Source organism: Epinephelus moara, chromosome 24 (genome assembly GCF_006386435.1).
Source record: "Epinephelus moara isolate mb chromosome 24, YSFRI_EMoa_1.0, whole genome shotgun sequence".
NCBI lineage: Eukaryota > Metazoa > Chordata > Actinopteri > Perciformes > Serranidae > Epinephelus > Epinephelus moara.
In genome coordinates this window covers 51011333-51019559 of record NC_065529.1, presented here as the reverse complement: position 1 = coordinate 51019559, position 8227 = coordinate 51011333, and the positions used below count along the sequence as shown (strand labels likewise).

At 43.3% G+C, this 8227-nt stretch overlaps 1 protein-coding gene across 1 annotated transcript in view; it reads left to right on the top strand.

The window, feature by feature from the left end:
- Positions 1-252: 252 nt before the first annotated feature.
- The window catches only part of LOC126385783 (pre-mRNA 3' end processing protein WDR33-like), a 12171-nt gene continuing 4196 nt past the window's right edge, over positions 253-8227 (top strand). The window contains exon 1 of the mRNA XM_050037732.1: positions 253-434. The gene's annotated coding sequence lies outside the window, so the exon portion shown is untranslated. The remainder of the gene's footprint in view (positions 435-8227) is intronic.

Below are 8227 nucleotides of genomic sequence, written 5' to 3'. Positions count from 1 at the left end.
TTGTTATAACGTGAAAATATATTGTTATAATGTGGAAATATATTGTTATAATGTGAAAAACTTCTTGTTAGAACAATGAACTTTTCACGTTATAACATAATACTGACACATTATATTTTTCCTGGTGTGGCAGCAATACGCTTTGGTATATAGTATAAACAGTATATTGAAACAGTAAAACTCTTTTTCCCATAATCCTTTGCGTGATGACGGCGCGCGCTCTCCCGCCCGTTGTGAGAATTTCCCAGCATGCTTTTCTGAAGGCCGAGAAGAAGAAGCGTCATGATGGAGTCCGCTGGTGGCTAAAGTGACAAACCTTCTTAAAGTTTAGTTGAATAAAGTTTGAGACGTTCATGTTTCTTCAGAGGAAATCTTTACGAAGGATTCTAGCCCGTTAATGACAGCTAGATAGCTAACTGCAGCGGAGACTGTCGGTGAGTTTTTATTTGAGCTGCAGCGCGTTGTTGTTGTTGTAACGTTAACCGGGCCGCCGCCATTTAACTCCGGACACCAAACACAACAGAACAGCCCTGAAAATCCAACACAGCACAACTGGTGTTTTAATGGATCTATAATAGTGAATTTAAGTCATCTTACAGTCAGAATATATCGGTGAGGAGCAGCAGGGTTTTACAAAGCTGCTAACGGTTAGCCTGTTAGCAAAGTTAGCCACAGAAGCTAACGGTGTTAGCAGCAGCCCGGTGTTTCAGAGCACGTTAACGTTACAGTTTAGATACAAGTCCGAGGAACAAGCTCACAGACTGACTGTCACTTACACACTTAACTCTCTCATCACTCCGACTGTTGGAGCTCACAGCCTGTTAGCTCTGTGTTAGCCTGCTGTGTAGCTAACCTCAGCAGAGGCAGAGAAACCTCGTGTTGCACAGTTTAGTTTCTGTTGTCTCTGATTCACAGAGCTCAGGACTGTTGCTGAGGATTAGTGTGAGTGTGAGGAAGCTGATGGAGCAGTGTAGCTACACCCTGTAACAGACAATCAGCTTTTGATTGTTTCAGTTAAAGAACCGTTTTCAGCCGTTACTTTCCAGTAAAGGTTGAATTACAGTGATGAATGTAACGAAGTACATTTACTCTACTACTGTACTTTTCTACGATATTAACATTAACCTAAGGCCCTCTTTGGTTTTACTCCACTGCATTTACCTGCCAGCTCTACAGACTTTACTAATTCAGAGTTTTACACACAAAACACATGAAGAGTTTTTAACAGTGCTGCTCAGTAGGGTTGTAATCCTATGAGATTTTCATGGTGCGATCACTGCCTCAGAAAATATCACAGGTTCACGTTTTACAGAATTTAAATGAATCTCAGTCAGGATGTTTCTTAAAGCAATGAAAGCAGAAGGGTTATTGATGGTTGAACAAACACTGAAAGTTGAAACATTTTGTTATTGGAAGTTTGTTGAAAAAGTCTCCTCTTAGAAAATAAGTCAAATAAAGGAGAGATGCTCTGTCCAGTTGATTTGTAGATAAGCAAATGTGCACGTTATAACTGTCAACTTGTATATCGCGGTATACCTTGAAACTGGTGTGTCACTGCACCCCGTGTTCAGTTACAGACAGTTTTTGCAGTCCAGCTGAAATCATTAGTGTATGAATCAAAAAGTGGATTCATAGAAAATGAATGTGAAACTATTTATTTCATGTAAAAACACATCAGGGTTCAGAATCAGACTCTGTTTGTCGTCATTGTGCGAGTACGACACTGAGGTAGCAGCTCTCAAAACAAGGCAACAAAACAGCAGCTACAGAAATATTATAAAAATAAACAACAAATAAGAAATATCACTAAACTGTTTTTTACAAATGTAATACAGATCTGAAATTCACAAAATACTGAACACATTTAATTGATTTAAAAATACATGAAAAGCATTTCTTACATTTCCAACTTTCAAACAGATATTTGTGAATCTCAGTTCTGTGATTGCACATTTGTATTTTATTTTTATGCAGTTTTTTTTTAATTTGTGATATTTGTTTGTGTTTGTGCAAATCAGGTTTATATTGTCAAAATAGTTTGAGTCTGAAACATCTAATGGAGGAGTCACAGTTTCAATACCCTAACCACATTTAAGCGATCATACTCACAGCTCGTGCTGCAGTCAAGGTTTAATTCTGAAGTTTGAAGTTTTGAGTTCAGTCTGACAGCTCCAGCAGGCTGTGATCCTGTGTGCTGGATTTGGTGCTGATTCTGGATGATGCGTAATAAGTTGTGTCTGACACTGATCTGAGTTAATATGTGGGGGCCAGCTGTTAAAGCACACGTCAGTCCGTGTTATGACATGTTGTCTTGTTTCGTCAGTGACGTCAGGACTGTGTTAATGAAGTGTGTGTTAGTTTGATTTGAGTCTGTCCTCTATCATGCAGGTACACAGGGTCTGTGATGTGTCGCGTCGTTCAACCCAAATAACTTGAGATAATGTCACACTGCCCCCTCTCTCCTTCTTTCTCCTGCTCTCCTTCTTTCTCCTGCTCTCTCCTTCTCTCTCCTGCTCTCTCCTTCGTTCTCCTGCTCTCTCTTTCTTTCTCCTCTCCTTCTTTCTCCTGCTCCCTCCTTCTCTCTCCTCCTCTCTCCTGCTCCCTCCTTCTCTCTCCTGCTCTCTCCTGCTCTCTCCTTCTCTCTCCTTCTTTCTCCTGCTCTCTCCTTCTCTCTCCTTCTTTCTCCTGCTCTCCTCTCTCCTTCTTTCTCCTGCTCTCCTCTCTCCTCCTCTCTCTTTCTTTCTCCTGCTCTCCTCTCTCCTTCTTTCTCCTGCTCTCCTCTCTCCTCCTCTCTCCTTCTTTCTCCTGCTCCTCATGTAGAGTTCAGAGTCCATGTCTACACAAAAACGATCCACTGAAAACAGAATCGTTTCTCATTTTCATTTTGAAAAACGTTCCGTGTTTAGACATCAGTGTTTTGGTGACAGTCACCGTGCGCACAGATCCACAAAAATGACCAAAAACGCTGCAGTTTACATGCCAGGCCAGTAGTTGGTGGTGTGACGCTTACGCTTCTTCTACATAGGCCTGTCACGATAACAAATTTTGCTGGGCGATTAATTGCGTCAGAAATTATTGCGATAAGCGATAATATTGCGTAATATTGTGCTTTTAAGACCATTTTTATTATTGTTGTAATTTTGCTGTTTCAGACCATTTTTTAAACTTATATAATGATAATAAAGGCATATTGATGCAGGTGCACCCTTTTAAAGAGAAATAAACATTTATTTAACAAGAATATTTAGGAATGCAAAAAAGAAAATTTAAATATCCCAAATAACACGTAAAATTATCGAAATAAATAAATACAAAAAAACAGTCTGTCAGTCTCAGTCTCAGGTGTGCAGTTAAGTTGGTCATATTCGCTCATTTTGTTGAGATGGTTTTAGAACAAACCCGGCACACCGGCTCGTCCTAATTACTGGGCTGCCCTCTGTCATTTGGTTTAAATCCAAAACACTCCCACACAGGGGCCGTGGTGTTTGGTTTAGGAACAAGTTCCCTGTCTTTCTCTTACGCTACATTTTTTCTTCTCCGCCTCATCTCCCCCTCATGAAGAGGAAGTGTGAAGTGGGTGTAGCCCATAGCCCCGCCCCCCCCCCCACACAGAGACAATGACAAGAGCTTTCCCTTCATTACGCTAATGAACCAACTCACCTGGCTGCAGACGATGCACGGCAGTGAACGCTCTTGTCGTCCAGTCTCTTTGGTGGAGAGAGACGAGGAAAACAAACACGCATGAATATGGTGATTAATCGCGGCCGGAAAAGTTACCGTCTCCCTTTTAATTTACCGTGCAATTAACCGACTTATTCCAGATCGCGACAGGCCTACTTCTACAGAGCAGCGATGTATAAACAAACAGAATGGCAACCGCACGAATGTTTGACTGGACGGACGAGGAGGAGTTGCTACAGTAAATCTACACTATGCGGACATTCCTCGCGAAGTCCGCTCTGCTTATAGTACGCCCGAGTATGTTGGGGCCTTTACTGGCCAAGTGCACGAATTTCGACAGGGTAGTGTTGTCTCAAACCAAACACGGCCGTTGTGCACTCACCGGAAATGATGACAGCAAATTAGCTAGTTAGCAAACTAGCATTAGCATTCACATCAGCGTTCGCGGTACCAAATCATTACAGACTGCTGAATTAACCCAACAAACACACTGCTGGCTTATACCTGACAACAGTATAGTGGTGCTTAGTGCAAATAACACATGTATTTGTACAATGCAGCGATGTTCACGGTCGCACAGTCCTCAGCCGCCATTGTGTGACGTCTTCAGGTTGATTTATCTGACCAGCTGTCCAACAATCCACAGCTGTTCCCTGTAATATCACCTGACAAAGAAAAGCACCCAGCTCTCACATCTCAGAAGTAGAACAGCAGCAAATGTTTAATCATTAAAATGAGTGTGTGATGTTTTGATCCAGACAAACAGGAAAGTGTCTCAGAGATCCGTCAGCAGGACGTGTTTCAGTGGTTCATCTGTCAGAGGCTCAGACTGAGTGTGAGGAACATGAATGACACGTAGAAACAGTGTGTGTGATGTTGAATTGAAGCGTGACATTAACCTGAAGTCCAGGGGCCTCATTTATAAAGCTTCCTTACGCACAAAACGGGGCTTGAAAGTGGCGTACGCCACTTACCACGCAAAGGTTGTGATTTATAAAAATAAACTTGGTAGGAGAATGTGCACACCTGTCAGCAAACTCTGAGTCATGCGTGTGCACATTTTGGAGACACTGGGAAGTGGCGACGCAGACGGCGAGGTAGAGAAGTGGGGTCAGATTTTTATTGATGTCTCACACAAATTTAATGTCACGCTATATCCACCTTAGATCCACGTTATCATTGAAATTAAATCCAGCAGCTTTATTTTGCGCTTGGAGTGAGTGATAATTGTTTCATAAAAACGTTGTAAAACAAACCCAAATTGAAATTCTTTCTAAATACGTATTTAATCCGCACTGCCTCTAACGTCTCATTGTCCACTCTGTGAGCGCAGGAGGGGGAGAGGACAGCGCGACTGCATGGAATATATTTATTTATTTAGCTAAATATTTCCAGTGCATTTATTGTGTCTCGAAATACAGCCATTAAGCACAACCGTTACACTCATTTCATCAGCCCTACTTAGACATGTGCTGTTCATGACAAAACTGGCATGAAGAAACGTGTTCGCCTGTTACACTTTCATCTTTGAATTGTATTTCAAATTACACGTTGTATTTTGGGACAGGGACACCACTGGTTCATGCTGTAATTCAGGCCGGGTGTCTGATCAGACTGATTGCCATAAACATATAAATACTGCGGTGACCCTCGTGCGTAATTGCGCAAGATGTCACTGTCGGTGCAGTCCCACAGACACAGCTGACAGCATCAGCAGCGTTGATGTGTTGCCACTTTTCTTGCTTTCTTTTATTAGTGATCCCGCTGCTGTGGCCACCAAATAAAATCTTTCTTCAGTCCTCCACCTCCCGTTAAAAGGGTCTCGAGCTCAGTCTCGGAGAAATTCCGTTTTTTGGTTTGTTTCTCACACCTGTCGCCGTGACTCACAACGAGAGAACACTCGCATGCCGTCTTATTTATATGCAGATCGCATTCATGAGGTGATTTGCATGACCATTTATGGTTGAACTAGGGCGTTTAGAGGACGGAATATGAGGCGGATCTGGGTGCGCACAACTCCAGGAGGTCTGTGATTTATAAAGAGAACATTGCGTGCAAGTGTGCGTGCACACGGTTTTATAAATCAGATTATTTTTTGGCGCACGCTATTTTCAGCTTTTGGGCGCACGTCAACTTTTTGTATGAATCCTAAGCACTCTTTTATAAATGAGGCCCCAGGGCCATATGTCAGAGATCAGGCTCAACAAACTTTGATCTCTGAGCTGACTGAGCCTGATCTCTGATCTGACTGAGCCTGATCTCTGAGCTGACTGATCCTGATCTCTGAGCTGACTGATCCTGATCTCTGATCTGACTGATCCTGATCTCTGAGCTGACTGATCCTGATCTCTGAGCTGACTGAGCCTGATCTCTGAGTTGACTGATCCTGATCTCTGAGTTGACTGAGCCTGATCTCTGAGCTGACTGATCCTGATCTCTGAGTTGACTGATCCTGATCTCTGAGCTGACTGAGCCTGATCTCTGAGCTGACTGATCCTGATCTCTGAGCTGACTGATCCTGAACTGAGAAACAGAACAGCTGATCAGAATCAGTTCAATCAGCTCTGAGTCTGTTCAGCCTGAGAGAGGTGCGTTCACAGTGAGCACCAACAGACATCATCAGTAGAGTGCAGATAACATGATTCATGATTGATGTCATGTGATGAGGTCATGTGTCTAACATACAGAAACATGTTTCTATCTTAACAGTGTTCATATATTTGAATATAATGTATTCAGCTGTAATGTGATGGAGCCCAAACACACTGGGCACAAACTCAACATCAAACACACAGATATTAAACAGACTGGTAAAAGTTTTGTTTCTACTGACTTCATTCTGTCAATATTAGGCTGAGGTTCATTTAACTGCTGTGAAATGACTTCATGTAATCTCCTTTATTCTCACATGGAGCTATTATGGGATGTTGAGTCCCATCAGTGAGCCAGTTACACCGCGGAGTCTTTGAATATATGAAAAGTATTCATGAATCACTGCATCATGTATCCACGTAGATTCATTTCTCATCAACACTGACAAACCTGCAGTTCTTTTTTTAAACATTATTTTTGGGCTTTTGTTGCCTTTAATGTCAGGACAGCATAACGTTATGGGGAGAGAGGGAACGACATGTAGCACAGGACAGCAGGCTGGGTTTGAACCCACGGCCGCTGCGTCTGATCACGGGGCGTCCGCTCCATCCACTGAGCCACCGATGCTCCGTGGTAATTACTTTAATAATGGATTGTGATTTATGTCCAGGGAAAACCACAACAAGGGTCCAAAGTGTTTTCAGAGCCAGAGACACTTTTCTTACGGGCCGACAAACCGCTGTCTCTCTGATGTGTTCAGTGTCTCTGATGTTATAAAGAAAAGAATCAAAGGACAATGCATAAAATGTGCTGTGATGATAATGTAAATCCAGGATGTGTAATATGTGATATATGTGGGTGGAACAGATTGTTAGATAAATGATAGAGTGTGAGGTCAAACAGTATCTTTCATATAGACACTCCTCCAGGGAGACATCCAAACAGGCTCTAATCACCTTCTCCTAAAGCCTAGTTCACATTACACGACTTTCACCCTGATTTTGCATCGTGGAGACGATCGTAATCGTCTCACCAACTGTGTTACGACCTGTGTGTGCACACCACAAGATTTCTCCACTGAGCCCTCGCCGACAGAGCCCCAGATAATGTGGTGATGTAGCCAAACTACGTTTTTAACTGGGAGACGACACATCGTAAAGGCATGGATATTCTTCCCAGTGTTGAATCAAATCAGCCTCCAGGGCCTGGGTCCAAACACAACATGCTCCCCGTGATCCTGTGGACGCCGCCATTGTGGTTGTTGCTTGCCGGCTGGCTTGTCAGTGTTGCCATATCGTGGGATGGAAACAAGCCCAAAAGAAGCGACTATCATGCGTTTAAATAACTTATTGACGGATATATGTAGAGGAAAGTGACGTTTAGAGAGCAAGCCCAAATAAGCAACTCCACTTTAGAAACAAGTCCAAAGTCTCGGCTAATAACCGGACCTGGCAACCCTGCGGCTTGTCCTCCTCACATTTCTTCCGTCCTCCTGCATGTTGACGTGGGACGTATCCCGCCTCTCATTGGCTGATGCTCTTTGTCAGTCGTGTCACACTTCTCCAGTTTTCTACCATGCCAGATATCCAGTCACAGACGAGGGGGCGACTTGATCGTAGGCTTGTTCACACATGAGGACTAGTCGTGGCAGACTATCTGCTGACTCACCTCCGACCCAAGGTGGCTCTCAAGATCCTCTGCAACGTCAAAATCGTGGTGGAAATTGTGTAATGTGAACTAGGCTAAACAGAGATCTGTGTGGGTACATGAGACCCACAGAAACACGATGTGTCCGTAGTTCATTGCGTCCTCTGATGTGTCCATAATTTACCGCGTCCTCTGATGTGTCCGTAGTTCATTGCGTCCTCTGATGTGTCCGTAGTTCATTGCGTCCTCTGATGTGTCCGTAGTTCATTGCGTCCTCTGATGTGTCCGTAGTTCACTGCGTCCTCTG